An 18,014-nucleotide genomic window follows, 5' to 3' on the forward strand; every position below is an offset into this window, starting at 1 on the left:
ATGCCTCCAGGTAGATGTGATCAGGAAATGGGCTTCCCTTTTTACTCTTCTTCCTGAGAAGTTTCAAGATACCACTGTTGGTTGTTTTGACGTAACTTAGGATTTAATTTTTGGCCTATTTCCTCTTTTGTCTGCTTGTCCCGCTCCACAATCCCCGTTCAGGCCTTTTTCCTAGTTGGAAACAGTTCAGGGCTGGCTGTGGCCGTTTGGTTTTAATTGGAAACTGTCTCTTTAAATTTCGGGGAGATCTGTGCACATATGTAGTAGAACCCTCCGTGGGTGGGGCTGGGCTGCCCACTAACTGAGACACCTCTATAGTCACCAGAATGGAGGTGCTCAGACAGCAAGGGACCAATGAACAGATACCAAAAGAAAAGAATGTCCACACCTTTGTCTCAGTGGTTCTGCCAGGTGTCTGTGGCCACTCTGATCCTTCCCGCACATGGTCTCACCCAAGATGGCGGCTCCTGGAGCAGCCGAGCATCCCGGACTAGAAAGCAATAGATTTCTTGCTTCTGCCACAAATTCCCCCTAGCTGTAAGCCTTCCAACCTTCTAAATATTTCTTTATATGTGGTTCAGAGTTCTGGGACCAGCCCTTGAGCTTACTTGATCGGGTATTCTGTGTTGTTGTTGGCGGAGCTCCTATCTGCACTTCCACCCGATCCTCCATCTTGTTTGTTCCCCCTCAGTTTTTTTTAATGCAATATTTTGTTTCTATCAAGCCTTGATCCAGATGATAAGCCTTGTGTTTTATAGAATTTATTTTCTTTAGCATGCTAGTGTTTCTAAATTAGCGAGGGGAAGGCATGTAGTATAGAGAATCTGTGCATGTGCAGGTGGTCCGGCTTCCTCTTTTTACAGATGTGGGTCCCTGAGAGAAGGTATGTCTTGCCAATATTCACACAGTGAGTCAGTAGCAAAGGTGAGACTAGGAGTCTGGACACTGGACTGCAAGCATATTTCCATTACAGTGTAATGGTTTACATTATTGGCCAGTAAGAGAAATGAATATAAAGTGGCGAAGTACTTTACCCAGGTTGCATGGGAACTCATTGGCAGAATCAGGTAAGTTCATTGACCCCTCTGCCTTGGTCCTTCTGGCATGAGTAAGATTTTAATGAATCTACTGAACGTTCTGATTATATCTGAGAGGTTAGACTCGTTTGTTTGTTGCCTAGAAATAAATAAAATGGAACTTGACATGTTAAAAAGAAGGCTCTCTTTGGTGGTGTTACTGTCTCAATGTCTGCACTTAATCAAAATTATAGTAAGACTTGTGGCTTGTTGTTAAGCACCGTGGAGTCAGTGCCTGCTTGGAGCGACCCTGAATAGGGCTGCTGAGGAGCAGCTGGTGGGTTTACTTATATATTCCTTTTGAGTGAAATACAGCTTATATTTATTTTTAAATATTTTACTTGGAGTCACAGTAGAATCACTCACTTTAAGTTGAGTTATAACTCTGATTTGTACATATAAATGCTCAGCATGTTCTTGTTAAAGTTGAATTATGTGAGCAAACAGATTGTTATTAAGTGTCATTGTGCTGCTTCTTACTCATGGTGACCTTGTATAGGGTTTCCAAGGCTGTGGATCTTTTCAGGAGCAGAAAGTCTCATCTTTTTCCCACGGAGTAGCTGGTAGGCTCAAACCACCAACTGTGTGGTTTGCAGTCCAGTGCTGATCTTACAGAGCTACCACACTCTTAAATTGGTACCTTGTTGTTGTTAAATGCCAACTCTTGAGCAAGTTGTAAAAATGGGGCGTGCTGCTGTAGTATCAGCACTGGACTGCAAACCACAAGGTTGGCGGTTCCAACTCACCAGCTGCTTTCGGAAACCCTGTACAGGGTTGCTATGAGTCAACTGACTCGTCAGCACTTACCAACAGCAACAAAAATGGGTTGGTGATAGTGGCATCTGAAATCCTCCAACTTCACCGGAGGGGATAAAGAGACTCCTCAGCAGCGTCAGCCCAATACCGATTTTTGTTAGGCGAAGGTCAGACGTGCCTCCAACCTCCAACCTTTTCACCAATTTTGATACCAACCATCCCTCCCACAATACTCTGCTTCTGGGCTGGGTTTGGTAATTTTGCATTTGTCACACATGACTTACAGGCAATGCACTTAAAGGGTTTTATTAGGGAGGTTAACTGGTTATACAGTTCAGGATCAGAAGTGCCCACAGTCTTCAGTCAGGACAGCCTCCTCTCAGCCTTGCCCTTAAGCAGGCCTCTCTCTCTCTGGTTCTTGGCCTCTTGGCCATATAGCCCCTTGGCTTCTGCCCAGCTCAGGCAAGTATTACAAAGTGTTTTTTTGCCCTGCTGAAAAATGCCCAAAAGGCATTCCAGTCTGCCAGTAATCATCCTGAGGGTGCTCAGCTCTGGCTGTCTGCATTGTCGCAGCTTGCTTTCTTCTGGTTCAAGGACATTCAGCTCAGGGATCTTGGGTCTAAAGGACACACTCCATTCCTGTTTCTTCTTTCCTGATGTTCATGAGACTCTCCTGTCTCCTTCATAGCTGGCTCCTTTGAACTTAGTGGGATGGCAAAACTGACCAGTCTCCATGCCCCCACATTCATAGGTACCATGTGCCTTGTTTACATTTATTAGCAAGCTATCTAGTCCCTTTGGTGGGCCACAAGCACGTCACATTTGCGTAGTACCACCCACTCATTTTGTGGGAGTTATAAAGAGTGTGGCTAGTAGGGCCACAGTAAGTAAGCCATTCATTGTACTGCAGAGGGTGATAATACCACGAGGTTGAAAGACATTGAGCTGAGAGAACTGATATTATATAGTCAGCCTGTTCCTGAAGGAAGTCCCCAGATATCCTTATATTCATTGTAGAGGTCAGACTTCTGGGGAAGTCAAGAGTTTTCAGTCTACATTCAAAGCGTGACTTCAGAAGGTCCAGGAAATGAAGTGGTCAGGACTGCCTTTCCAGTGGGCTCTGCCTTTTAGATGTCTGGATCTTTTCAGTACTGTGTATCCTTTCTACTACTGGCCGGACTTGGATTTCCTCCATCAGAAGTGTGATTACTGTCAAAGCAAGTATTGAGGATAAAGAATCTACCGCCTAGCTAAGTTACTGGGGAGCGTGGTAGCTCTGTACAATAAGCACTGGACTGTGAACCACAAGGTCCATGGTCTGAGACTGCCAACGCTTCTCAGGAAAAGATAAAGCTTTCTGCTCCTGCAAAGATGTAAAGCCTCTAAAACCCTCTTCAGGGTCGCTGTGGTTCAGAACTGACTCCCTGGCACTTAGCAATAATAACAGTTGAGTTGTGTGTAGCCCCTATCAGAGCCGGACTGGTGGCTGTGAAGACCAGTCCTTTGGACCTATCTTTTATAATTTGATAATTTGTCAAGTGTCATCAAGTCACTTCCGACTCCTAGTGACGCTGTATAGGTTCCAAGGAGGCAGGTTTTGAACTTCCAACCTTATGGTTTGCATTCTAGTGCTGATCTGGCAACATCACACCTTATTATCCTTATCGTGAAAGAAGAAACTAAGTGTCAGTGCTTTTTGGCTGATGTGACAAAATGTAGATGTTGATTCCCCCTCCATCCCCTTTTGGTCTCCAGTGAGGTTTTCTTCTCTTTCAGTTGGCCTGGTACATCAGAAAGCCTCATTGCAACATGCTTTATTTGATGACCTAGGCATCAGGCTTAGTATTGTGCCTGGCACTCAAGAGGTACTCAGTAAATAATAGTTTTAAGACCAAGGTAGTAGAAGTCCAGTAAGTTGTTGTTGTTGTTTTTTCAATTATTTTTTCAAATGAGATTATTTTTTTGTTTCCCATAAGAAGGTACCGTTCTGCAATGAGTCCTTGCTTAATGTGTTAGTTTAATGTTATTACTCCAAGTCCCCATCCAGAGGTCTTTGCCACCTGAGCACTGACAAATGTTGTGGAGGGTTTCATCTGCATGTCATCAGCTGCATTCATGGTTCTTGGGTATTCAGTGGTTCTTTTATACTACCGGGAAGTGAGGGGCAAGGAAGTGAAAGGCTGTGAACTTCTATTGGTTCTTAGAAACAACCAGTGGAGGAGGAATTAGACTGAACTAATGTTGCAGAGTGTGGCTTTGGTCCTCCAGTGGTAAGCACTGATTGTAGAGTTTATAGTTCAAAATCTCTGAGGGTTTACTTTTCCTTATCTATTATCATTTGGTCCTATGAAAAGCAGGCGAGGAGTAAGTAGAATTTAAATAAATAGAGTAATTCTTTTACTTGGCAGTTTTCATGTTTTCCCATCATAAATATAAAAAATCCATCATCTTTACTCATGCATTTCCCCCTTAAACTTACTTGGTAACATGATACCATGGCAGAAATTCCAGATTCTAGTAAAAAGTTGAAGTCCTGGTGTGGTGCTGTGGATAAACACTGGACTGAAAGGTTGGTTTGAACCGCAAGGTCAGAGGTTCAAGCTCACCAGCTGCTCCCAGAAACCCTATACAGGGTCACTATGAGCTGGAACTGACTTGACAGCACTTAACCACAATAGTCCAAGAATGAATGAATCAATGAATGAATGAATGAAGCAGAAGTAGGAAACGATTGCCAACAACCAGAAGGTCTCCTATGATGCTAGAGAGAATCTCCTGAGAAAGATAAATGGCTAATGCCTTTAATATTAAAAAAAAAAACAACAAAACATTTTTTAAGTTAAAAGTGCTTTGTTTTTAAAGAAAGGAGCGGGCAAACGTACAGAGACCAGGTGTATTAGTGGTTACTAGGGGTGGGAAGGAGGGGTAAGGGTAATTGTCGATTGTGGCATGCTGTGTTTCAGCTTAAAGTGATGGACAAATCACACTGAATGAAGATAGGGTTGCACAGCTGTGTCTGTAGTCTGTTGTAAATATGTCACACACCTGAGAAATGTTGAATTGGCAAAAGTTGTGTGATAGAGCAACAACCAAAGAGTAGCTTCTGAGGCTGCTCCTGTCCAACCAAATCCCTCATCAGATTGGTTTTCTTGGTGTGCAGTTTTAGGGTCATGGTTTCATGGGACATCCAGTTAACTGGTTTAATAACATGCTTAGTGCTTCTGGTCTACCTTCTATTTCATTGTGTGCTACCAGGAGTCATAAGAGCTTGCAATTGGCCATCTAGAGTAGAACAGTTCTCTTATTCTCTTAGAGAAGGAGTGGGGAACATTTTTTCTGGCAAAATTTGTAACATCATTGGTGGGCCATATAAAATTATCAACTTAAAAATGAGCCTGCTATATTTGGTCAAACATTTTATTGACTCACCCCTCATGTGATGGATGGAGTCTTGGTGTGGCACTGTGGGTTAATGCACTAGACGGCAAAATCAGTTTGAACTGCCAGATTGGCGGTTCAAGCTCATCAGAAGCCCTATACAGGGTCACTATGGGTCGGAACCAACTCAACAGCACTTACCAGCAACAATGTGATGGCTGGAAATGCGATTGCTCTGGCAGGACCAGACCAAATGACTTTGCAGGCCTTACATGAACCCACTCAACCACACTTAACCACAACAACAGGGCCCGTGGGCCGGACGTTCTCCACCCCTGTCCAAGAGCAATAGAGAAAGATTGGAGCCTAGAAGAGGTCGAAGAAATGGAATGTGTGACTAATTGCCTCCCTTAGCATCTGCCTCATTTGCTATCAGACCAGAAGAACTGGATGGATGTTGCCTGGCTAACATTACTGAACATTTTGATCAAAGATTCTATAAAAGAATCCCAATAAAAGGAGAAAATGCAGAACAGAATTTCAAATTCTCATGGAATCCAGATACTCTGGAGCCACAGAGGCTAGAGGAACCATTGGAACTTTGCCCTGATATAAAATCTTTAAGCTTTAAACCTTAAATTAAAAATGTTCCCTGAGGTCTTCTTAAAATCAAATGATAGCTTAGCTTAACTAGTGAGAAACGTCTGCCTTGAGCATTCTGCTTTTTTAGGAACTGTCTCTATGGGACAGGGCTTATACTAGCAGCTTGAAAGATTACATAGGAACCTTAGGGGGCCATGCATTCATGGTAATGGGGGAGGACCAACTCAAAAGCAGGGGGGGAAATGGTTGCACAATTTCAGGAATGCGTACATGTTGAAACTGGTGAATTGGGGTGTAGTCTCAACAACAAAAAATAAAATGAATTGTGGGAAAACAATGATGGAACAAAAATTTGAATCTATTGTTATAGAATCTATAACAACATGACGAGTGAAATGAAGGGTAATGAAGAGCCCATTAAGCTCAGATTCTTGTAGGGTCTGCCTTTGTGGTGGTGGGGAACTGGCTTCATTGTCTCTACACTCCAGGTTCCTAATTGAAAGGATGATAGTGCAGAACTACATCAGACCTGAGATGCCTTCGAATGTCTTCTATGAAATTGAGTTTCTGAGTCAGAGTGAGTTTCTCTTTTATTCCAGTGCCAAAAATTGGGAACTGAAAAAAAAAAAAGAAAGTATTTGAATAGTCTCTCACAGTTGTCTAACTGAACTGAATATTGCAATCAAAATTTATTTCATAAAGAAATAGATGAGGGTAAGTAAAAAAAAAAAAAAAGTATTGCTACTAGCGTTTTAGTTCATATTTGCACAGGTTTAATCCAAATAAAACATGTTTAAACATGTGTCTGTGATGATGAGTGGATGGCTCCGACAAGTTCTCTCAGTAATCCACTTGGCTTACCCTCGTTGTTGTTGTTGCCATGTGCTGTGGAGTTGGTTCCGACCCATAGCGACCCTGTACAGGGTTTCCGAGGCTGTAAATCTTTACGGGAACAGAAAGCCTCATCTTTCTCCTGCGGAACAGCTGATAGTTTTGAACTCCTGACCTTGTGGTTCGCAGCCCGATTCGTAACCACTACGCTACCAGAGCTCCTTTTAGTCTCGCTAGGTTGCCTTAAAAAAAAAAAAAAAAAAAATTAAATCCAATAAGAGCATTGACTTTCAAGGGGATCTTTTGGGCCAGTTAAATTCAAGGCAGACTAGTCACCTCAAAAGCTATGGTGACTATTTTGGAAGGCTCTCACAGGCATAACTTTGATAGACTTTCTCAATCACAGGACGATTATGGTAGCTTGTTAGGAAGATGTTTTAAGAGTATAGAAAGTGCATTGGTGAGAAAAAGGCCAAGAAAGTTATAATAAGAATTTTTTTTTCCATCATAATACACCTGCCCATTCTTTGACAGAAGCAAGGGCTGTCTAGGAGACTTTCACTGGAAAACTACCCCGTCTATCCTACAGCCCTCATCTTGCCCATTTCAGACCTGTCTTTGTTCCGCATTTCAAAGTACATTGAAATGGGACACCATTTGAGTCTCTTGAGGATGTCAAAAACTGCTGTTCTGATGTGTGAATCAAAGAGCACAAAATTCTCTGGGGAAGGGTTGTTATTTATTGCTGACGAGTTGGTTCTGACTCATAGTCATTCTGTATAGGGTTTCTAAGGAGCGGTTGGTGGGTTTGAACTACTAATAGTATGGTTAGCAGTTCCGTGGTTATCCTATAGCGTCACTCAAACACTCCTTGGGGAATGGTGAGAGACTTCGTGTACAGACTTAGATGGAGGTTATAGCAAGAACCAGTAGCTTTACATTTTGCTATTTTTGTTTAATAAAGGTTTCTATGATTTTATGGCTGTACTCTGACCTACACATATATATTTATACAGAAATAGGTAAGAAATACGTATCTTGCAAGTAGCACATACACTGATTTCTATTTGTGTGCATGTATACACAAGGAATAGATTGGTATGGAGGAGATTGAGTTGTAAGAAAGCTGGAAAACAAGGAGAAGAGGGAGTTGTGAAGGATTAGAGAAGAGAGGAGAAAATAAAGTTTTGAAGACTGTGTTGAATCTGTCAAAAAAAATCACCCCCAAATTATCCATAAGTAAACCAAGGTGTAGAAAAAAGTCTTTTCAAATTAATTAAATTAGGCACTGGTCTTCTGCGGCTACCTTGCAAAAATGTTTTTGGTAATTTTCTTTGGCATTACTATAGAGCTGTTTTTAAACTGGCTTAAAAACATTGCTCTTTTTTCCTTATGATAGAATGTTGTTTTGTTGTTCACATTTCTCTACCACATTTGGTTCTGCATTGTTTTTACTTGATTCTAAACATTCCTTCTATGGTTTTCCAAAGAGTGGGCTTCCGCCTCTGAAGAGAGGAAGTTACAGTAGAACCACTGTTGCCACCATGTAAAGCTTTCCTTTACAGCTCACTCCAGTGTTCAGTGCAATACATTAGGAATTCATGTGTGCATACCCTCCTAACATATACCAACCCTGTTCAGGGTCGCTATGGGTCGGAATCGACTCGACGGCACTTAACAACAACAACAACAATACCCTCCTAACATATACCAACCCTGTTCAGGGTCGCTATGGGTCGGAATCGACTCGACGGCACTTAACAACAACAACAACAATACCCTCCTAACATATACCAAAGTGTTAGTTGGCCTTTTTGTTGGTGATATGATTTTCTTCTTCATACTTTTCTCATTTACCAAATGTTCTATAATGAATATGTAGTTTATAATTAGGAAAAAGCCAGAAAACATAGTCTGGTTGTTTCTGGTCATATTTCTTATATTTTCAATGATTAGCAGAAATAGTGTTTGATGAATTAGTTAGTATTACTTTACAATTAGGGAAAAGTGAAAACTATAGTCTGGTTATTTCTGGTCATGTTTATTATATCTTTGATTATCAGCAGAAACCGTTCATGACTTTTGAATAGTCATCCTAGGAAGAGCAGAGGTTCACTTACCTGAATCCAAAGACAATGGGGGAAGAAAGATATCAGTGGCTAAACCTATTCCTCTAAATACCTTTTTTTAAAAAAATTTTTTTTTTAAGGTTTTTATTGTGGATTGAGTAAAAGTTTACAGGGCAGATCATCAGTTTTACAGTCAACAAATCATAAACCTTGTTTCATTACAATGATTATAATCCCCTCCAAATGCCATCAGTAAACAGTATTTCTCTCTATTCACCTTAGCTTGTTTTTTTTTTAAACACTCAGGCATATATAATAATTTACACCACCAAAGGGCACATTCTTCAAGTCTGCCTCCTGGCCACCAGCTCTTAATCCCTCTCTTCCCATGAATCTAGAATCCTCAGCTGCTGCCTCTCTCCATGTCCCCATCTCTGCCTCCATCCTAGTGTTTCTGCTTCTGTGAATAAGGTCTCATATTCCACTTGTGCTCTTCTCCCTTGATGGTCCTAGGGTCCTTTGTTTCTGGACTGTAAGATTAACCACTCCCCTGTTTTTGTTATAAAACTTCTACCTTTACAATTGTGATAATCACAATTAGTCATGATAACAGTTATTCACTTTTGAATCATAAGAATCTTATCCTCATCTGTTTTAACCAGACCCATCTAGACAAGATGAAAGCTATTCAGCGGGACACTTTCTTTCTCCACACACTATTAAATTAAGTTCCCATTTGAAATCTTGTAAGCCAGTCACTTCGTGCCTTTATCGCCCCCTCATTTTGGGTAGCCAGTGTCTTAAGTTGCCCATCCCTATATGCCCTGTGTACAGAGGGGATAGCATGGATACTTGATGTGAAGACTCCTTCCTTCTCTGTTGGTATTTAGAGGAGTCCTGGTGTGGCGCTCTGGGTTAATGCATCATACTGCAAAGCCATTACTGCAAGGTCAGTGGTTCAAGCTCACCAGCTACTTCTCAGAAACCCTATACAGGGTTGCTATGGGTCAGAACCAACTCGATGACACTTAACAACAACAACCTCCATGAGTATAGGTCAGGTTCATCAAATTGTAGCAATTTATCCTTGTTTCCTTCATTATAGTTTTTTATTTACTTTTATTTTTATCTTCCTCTAGTCAAGTTCTTATGAGCTCTGTTAGCGTAGTGGTTACGAATCGGGCTGTAAACTGCAAGGTCAGCAGTTCGAAACTACCAGCTGCTCTGTGGAAAAAAGATGAGGCTTTCTGCTCCGGTAAAATTACAGCCTCAAAAACCCTGTACAGGGTCGCTATGGGTCGGAACCAACTCGATGGCACTTAACAACAACAACAAGTCAAGTTCTGATTATTAAGCCACTGAGGCTAGGTCAAATGGGTACTGTCTGCAAGTTTGGGTATTGTGCATCTCACGTCATATCATCTGGATGCTTCACTCTCAGCTCAAGCTCCCTGTGGCTATGTCCTTGTCCATGGGCTCAGGTGTCTCCAGATCTCACCATACTTTGGACCACCCAGCCTTCCTCATCTCTCTCATCTCCAGATCAACAGGAGTCAATGGACCATGGTTGAACTCAGCCCGTTTCTTCATTGCTGCCTTTCCCTCTCTTCCACTTACAAGTAGACCAATGTGATCGTCAGCAAGCTTACATACCTGCTCATGTGTTCCCGTTGAGTTTCTGTCTTAGAAGGGGGTTTGTCCTGAAGGAACTTGGTTGTTTGCCTTGATGGCTTCCCGGAAAACAGCTTGCTTATTCTTATAGTAGGCAGTCATACCTGACATTTTTGTTTTGTTTTTTTCCTGATGATCTTTCTTTGAAGATGTATCTTCTGTCACTCTAGCTGTTCCAGGCTGGTCTGCTTGTCTTTTCTAATGGGGATGTCCCACCTCAGAAGGTTCTGGATGGGGCTCAGGATTCCACCTAAGGTCCTATACTCTGCAAAGGCTCCACAAGAGGCCTATTTCACTGGGCAAGTTCTAGAACCCCTTTTAGGTATTCCAATCAGTTATAGGATGAAGACGGGCTGACAAGTTTACTGTAATCATGATTCCCGACATTCCTTTCTATCTCACACATGTGTCTATTTTACAATAGTAGGCAAAGAAATCAATATTCATAAGACAATCAAGCATTTTAGTATTATTTCCCCTCTTCAAATTATGCCTAGATCCCTGTTGTTCCAAGGCTGATCATGCATCACTATTTACCTCTGTCCCACTTAGCATATACAAACCTGTCTCAGTGTTCCCCTGTCTACCTTGTTCTTCCACTTCCTCCCCCTTCTTGTATTACCCTCCCCAACACCTGAACTATGATGTGTCTGCCCTTACCCTGTGCTCTACCATCACCTCCCTCCACCTCCCTCTAAAACCCCCCACCCCCACCCCACCATTGTGGTTACCTTATATTCCATTAATTTTTTCCCTCCAGTTAAGACAGTCTTGTTTTATCCTGTAATCTATCTGACCTTCTCACCACCTGGATCTCTGTTCCTCTATGTTTACCTTGATTCACATTGTAATTATTTTGATCGTAGACTGACCTCCCAGATCCTGTGAATTTGTTCTTAAGTTTTATTATGTTCTCGACTCTTCCATTTGTCGATTGAGTTCCGGGTAATGCTGCCACGTACGCCAATCTCTGGTTGTTGTCTGTTCTTGTTGGTTCTCAGTCCACAGAACTCCCTTTAGGATGTTTTCATTGCAGGGTTGGCTTTGGCATTTCCAAAGCCTGTCCTCATTCCAGTATGGAGTGTAGGTCGACCTCTAGTTCATTTGCCTCAGTTACTTTATCTGGTTTCTGGACATGTGCTGATATGGTCATCTGTTTCTGCTTTTTCTGCATATTCAGAAGGTAGCTGTGGCCTTAATACTTAAATGGGTGTGTGTGTTGATATTTTTTATGCTTTCTGATTGCCTCCAGGTATATGTGATCAGGAGATGGGCTTCCCTTTGTACTCTTCTTCCTGACAAATTTCAAGATGTCACTGTTGGTCGTTATGACTTAACTCAGGATTTAATTTTTGGCATGTTTCCTTTTTAGTCTGCCTGTCCCACTCCACAACCCCCATTCAGACCTTTTTCCTAGTGATAAACAGTACAGGGCTGGCTGTAGCTGTTTTACCATGCCATTTGGTTGTAAGTGGAAACTGTCCCTTTGAATTTTGAGGAGATCTGTGTGCATCTGTGGGGTGTCGACTTGCTAAGGCATCCCTTCTAGTAACTAGAATGGAGGTATGCAGACAGTGAGAGACTAATGAACAGATTAAAAAAAAAAAAAAAAGAATGTCCACATCTTTTTCTTCATGGTTCTTTTAGGCCTCTGTGGGTGCTCTGATCCTTCCACCACTCGGTCTCACCCAAGATGGCTGCTCAGGGAGCAGCTGAGTGCCTTGGATTAGAAAGTACTGGATTTCTTGCTGCGGCAGCAAATTAAATCGACTGTGAGCCTTCCAACTTTTTAAATATTCCTTTATATGTGGTTCAGTGTTCTGGGACCATCCCCTGACCCTGCTTGGTCTGGTATTCTGTGTTGTTGCAGACAGAGCTCCTCACTGCATGTCTTCCTGATCCACTATCTTGTTTGTTCTCTGAATACCATTTTTAATCACATACTTCAAACTTTTGCCCTTGTCAAGCAGTAGTTAAGTGAAAGAATATAAATCAGTGCTTCTAATTCTTTTGTGATTTCAAAATCCCTTTCAACTAACAGCTTGCTTATATTAATACTAGTGAAATAATTTCTGAGGTAGTATTTTATTAAAATAACTTTTGTTCAGTTAGTGCTATGTGGCTTAAGAATACAAGTTTAGGAAGTACAGGTTCTCTTCTGAAGTTGAAATATCTTAGTTGCAGTTTGGTAAATTTGGGTTTTTGCAGGTGTGGACAAGAGCATTCTGATAGGTTGTGGTTGCTAAGTGCCATCAAGTAGGTTCTGAGTCATAGTGACCCTGAATAGGGTTCCTGAGGCATTAAATCTTCTCGTAAGCAGAAAGCCTCATATTTCTCCCAAGCAGCAGCTGGTAGGCTCAGCCGTGGTCTTTGTGGCTCACAGTCCAGTACAGATCCTATGGAATCACCATGCTGTCATACTGATATAAAAGGAAAATATTTTGTGGAGAGAGAAAAGGAATGTAAAGAAAACTAAACTATGGGCGAAATTTGAACTCCTTAAGATGATGCCACATAATTGATACTTTAAAGACGTGAACACTGGAATTTGGACTCAGAAAATACATAAGACATTTTGGGTGTTTGGTCTTATCTTGAGTCACATATATGTTTGAAGTGAAAACTTCTTTAATTTCTGTAGCTTAGCTAAATGCTTGTTGCTCAGGCTTCCACTGACTGTCTCAGTGTCCCTGCTCTGTGCTTATTAGCATAACACTCAGAGCGATGGGGTATGGAAGAACCATTAGCTATTACTCTGTGAGGAGCTTGTAATATAATTGCAGATGGAAGAAACACTCAAGACATATTGACAAACACTGGCATATTCTCTGAGGGTCTTACTGAAGAATAAATACAACAAAGGCAAACAACACTGAGAAAGAGGTGGTTATGGGTTAAAAATCATCTAAAGGCGTTTCCCAGAGTAGGAAGAGGAGGGTTCTAATCCTGACAGAAGGTAAAGCTTAAATCTATGTTTTTGTTCTTTTCGCTATTAAAAATCTTTTCAAAGAATGACTTCAGATCTGAATATTAGTAACCTATCCCACCTGACTTCTTGTTAAGTGTCGCTGAGTCAGTTTTGATTCATAGTGATCCTAGTTCCGAGGGTTCCGAGGAGCGGCTGGTGGGTTTGATTCCCTGACCTTGCTATTAGCAGTCCAGTACATATCCTACAGTGCCACACTAGGACTTCACAGTAGGACTCTAGTAGAGCTCTATCAGTTGTTCACAACCAGTGGAGATTTTACCCATCAGGGGGTATTAGGTAGTGCTGTAGGCTTTTGGTGGGTGGAGACAAGCATGCTGCTAAATATCTTTGCTATTACATATCTTAAATATGCTAATAAATGCACGGGACAATGCCCCACAACAAAGAATTTGCAGTACTAAATGCCAGTGCCACCACTCGTCTGTCAGTTTGTTGCACTGTGGTGACTTGCGTGTGGCTGTGATGCTGGAAACTATGCCACTAGTATTTTGAATGCCGTCAAGGTCACCCATAGTGGACAGGTTTCAGCGGAGCTTCCAGACTAGGACAGACTTGGAAGAAGTAGAGGTAGAGTACTTCATAATGTTTAGCCACTGACAACTTAATGAATAGCAGTGAAATATTGTCAGATAGCACCAGAATATTGTCAGATAGAGTGCTGGAAAATGAGCCCCTAATTTGGAAGACACTCAGAATACAACTAGAGAAGAGCTGCCTCTTCAAAGTAGAGTTGACCTTGATGACACAGATGGAGTAAAGCTTTTAGGATTTTCATTTACTGATAGGGCACAACTCAAGGTGAGAAACAGCTGCAAACATTCATTAATAATTAGAAGATGGACTGTATGAAGAATAAGTATAGGAAAATTGGAAATTGTCAAAAATGAAATGGAACGCATAAGCATCAATATCCTACGCATTAGTGAACTGGAATTGGCTGGCATTGGCCATTTTGAATCTGACAGTCACATGGTTTCTTGTACCAGATTAAAGAGCAATGGCATCACATTCATCGGCAGAAAGAACATTCCAAGGTCTGTTTTGAAGTACAGTGCTATCTGTGATAGGGTAATATCATACACATACAAGGAAAACTAGTTAATTCCTCTATTACTCAAATTTATGCACCAACCACTAAAGACAGGATGAAGTTGAAGAATTCTACCAACTTCTTCAGTCTGAAATTGATCAAACATGCAGTGAAGATGTATTGCTAATTACTGGTGATTTGAATGTAAAGGTTGGAAACAGAAGAAGGATCAGTAGTTGGAAAATATAGCCTTGGTGACAGAAATGATGCTGGAGATTACATGATAGAATTTTGGAAGACTAATGATTTATTCATTGCAAATACCATTTTTAAACAACATAAAACACATGAATTCCACCAGATTGAATACACAGAAATCAGATTGATTTATATGTCTGTGGAAAGAGACTGTGGAAAAGCTCCACTTGTTGTTAAGTGTCGTTGAGTCAGTTCTAACTCATAGTGACTCTCTGTGTAGAGTTTCTGAGGAGCAGCTGGTGAGCTTGAACTGTCAACCTTGCTTAGCCAAAAGGGGCAGACTGTGGAAAAGTCTTGCTCATATGCAAGTACAGACTGAAGCTGACGAAAATTAAAACAAGTCTGCGAGAGCCAAAATATGACCTTGAACATATCTCATCTGAATTTAGAGATCATCTCAAGAACAAATTTGATACATTAGACACTAATGACTGAAAACCAGAAGAGTTGTAGAATGACATTAAGAACATACAGAAAGAAAGCAAAAGGTCATTAAGAAAACAGGAAAGAAGTAAAAGACCAAAATGGATGTCAGAAGAGACTCTGAAACTTGCTCTCTAGTGTAGAGATGCTAAAGCAAATGGAAGAAATGAGGAGGTAAAAGAGCTGAATAGAAAATTTCAAAGGGCAGCTCAATAATACAAAGTCAAATATTATAACGAAATGTGCAAAGACCTGGAGTTAGAAAACCAAAAGGGAAGAACACGCTCAGCATTTCTCAAGCTTGAGGGAACTGAAGGAAAAATTCAAACCTCGACTTGAGGTATCAAAGTATTCTATGGACAAAATTCTGAATGATGAAGAAGCATCAAAAGAAGATGGAAGGGATATACTTCCGTTTCCGGCATTTCTGCCTTCTTTTTGTGCCAGTAGCACTCCCGCAGTCACGGTGAACATTCCTAAAACCCACCAGACTTTCTGTAAGAAGTGTGACAAGCACCCCAACCCCACAAAGTGACACAATACATGAAGGGCAAAGGTTCTCTGTATGCCCAGGGAAAGCAGCGTTATGACAGGAAGCAGAGTGGATATGGTGAGCAGACTAAGCCAGTTATCTGGAAGAAGGCTAAAACTACAAAGATTGTGTTGAGGCTTGAATGTGTTGAGCCAAACTGCAGATCTAAGAGGAGATTGACTATTAAGAGATGCAAGCATTTTGAACTGGGAGGAGATAAGAAGAGAAAGGGCCAGATGATCCAGTTCTAAGCATCATCTTGTTTTGTTATTAAAAAAATAAAATCTTGATGTTATATTAAAAAAAAAGAAGAAGATGATGATGATGGAAGGAGTATACTGAGTCACTGTGCCAAAAAGAAGTGATCAATGTTCAACCATTTCAAGAAGTTGCATATAATCAAGAGCCAATGATTCTGAAGGACGAGGTCCATGGTGCTGTGAAGGCATTGGCTCCAGGAATTGAATGAAGGACTGGCAAGTCATTTCTGACTCATAGCAACCCTGCATGGGGTGTTTTTAAAAGCGACTTTTTATAGTGAATTGAGTGAAGGTTAACACATAACATCGTCTGCTTTATCCTCAACCAATCATATGTTTTGCTTCATCTCATTGTTTACAATCCCTTCCCTGCTACAACAGTTATCCTGCTTCCTCCCAGTGCTTCCCTTTTACATGTTAATTTTTCAAAAATTAACAAAGCAAAAATATTTGGTGTACACATACAAAACAAAAATATACATTCATTTAAATGTCCAAAGGGCACATTTTATAAGCCTGCCTCCAGCCCACAGGAGCACAGCCTTTCTCAGTCCATGGGCCTAGAGTCCACAGCTGCTCTACCTCTCCATACCATGGTCTCTGCCACGGTCTCTGCCGTCACTGCTTCCCTAAGTAGGATCTCATGCTCCTCGTTCTTGATGGTCCTGGGATCATCTGTTCCTGAAATCAAAGTTTAACTGCCCCCTCCTAGTTACTCCTCTTCTACAATTGCAGTTAGGACAATCACAATTAATCCTGCCAACAGTTACTCACAATTGAATCATAAAATTCTGTCCAAATCATCCCTCATCCCCTTCTACTAGATCTATCTGAAAAAGAGGCAATCTATTCAGTGGAAATTCTACCTTACCCTCCTCATTCTGAAACTATGCACACTCACAAAAGCTTGTAAGCCAGCCACTTTGTGCCTTTATGTGGTGGTAGTGATGGTGGTGTGTTGTGGAGTCGGTTCTGACTCATAGCGACCCTGCATAGGGTTTCTGAGGCTGTAAGTCTTTATGGGGCAGAAAGCCCATCTTTTACCCATGGAACGGTTAGTAGTTTCAACCTATTAGCAGCCCGACTTGTAAGCACTACACTAACAGAGCTCCTTTTGTGTCTTTATAGTTCCCCAGTTTTGATAGTAGCATAGTGGTTATGAATCGGGCTGTGAACCACAAGGTCGGCAGTTCAAAACTACCAGATATTCCACGGGAGAAAGATGAGGCTTTCTGCTCCCATAAAGATTTACAGCCTCGGAAACCATGTACGGGGTCACTATGAGTCGGAACTTGACTCCACGGTGTTTAACAACAGCAGTAATATCTAAGTTGCCCATCTCTTTTAACCCCGTGCACTGAGGAAACAAACTTGATCTTTGATACGAAGAATCCTCCCATTTCTGCTGGAATTTTAAATTTAACTACCTCCATAAAAGCAAAGGACCAGTTCATCAAATTGTAGCAGTTTTCACTTGCAGTATTAAGCATCTTTATCTTCATCTGTTAGAGTTCTGGTAACCATCTAAGCTGGGTCAAGTTGGTAATAGTTGCAAGTTTTAGAGTTTATATACACCTCCCCACACTTCAGACCAGCTGGCCACTTCACTCTTAGGTCTAGCCCTCAGTAGCTAAGTCAGTGCACGTGGGCTCAGGAGTTCACCCATCTCCCTTAACTTCAGACCAACCAGCCCTTTCTCTTGTCTCTCTCATCTCAAGGTCAGCGTGTGTCAATGGAACATGGCCAGACTCAGATTATGTCTTCATTGTTGCATTTCCTCCACTTCTACTCGCAAGTAGACCAGGGTGGCCACCAGCATGCATACTACACTGCTCGTGGATTCCCTTTGAGTTTCAGTCTTAGAAGGGGGTTTTCTGTGATGGGCTGACTTTTCTTACCTTGATGGCTCTAAGGCAAACACTCCTTGCTTGATAGTCCAACAGCCAAGCCAGTCTGCTTTTTTTCTGCTGGTCTTTGTTTCAATAAGAAACTTCTTACTGAAAAAAATTCCCAGCTGCTTTGGGTTGGTCTTTTGTCTTTTCAAGTGGGATTGTCCCACCTTAGAAGATTCTGGGTGGGGTTTGGATTTCACCGAAGGCCCCATATTTCACAAAGGCTTAACAGGAAGCCTATTTCCC

General features: G+C 41.5%; 1 protein-coding gene and 1 pseudogene across 2 annotated transcripts in view; both read left to right on the plus strand.

Annotated features, from left to right (window-relative positions):
- AAGAB (alpha- and gamma-adaptin binding protein) overlaps nt 1-18,014 on the plus strand; it is a 68,277-nt gene that overhangs the window by 36,598 nt on the left and 13,665 nt on the right. The gene's annotated exons all lie outside the window — the stretch shown is intronic.
- On the plus strand, nt 13,109-15,867 carry LOC102819172 (annotated as a pseudogene).

The sequence above is a fragment of the Chrysochloris asiatica genome, unplaced genomic scaffold (genome assembly GCF_000296735.1).
Source record: "Chrysochloris asiatica unplaced genomic scaffold, ChrAsi1.0 scaffold00004, whole genome shotgun sequence".
Taxonomy (NCBI): domain Eukaryota; kingdom Metazoa; phylum Chordata; class Mammalia; order Afrosoricida; family Chrysochloridae; genus Chrysochloris; species Chrysochloris asiatica.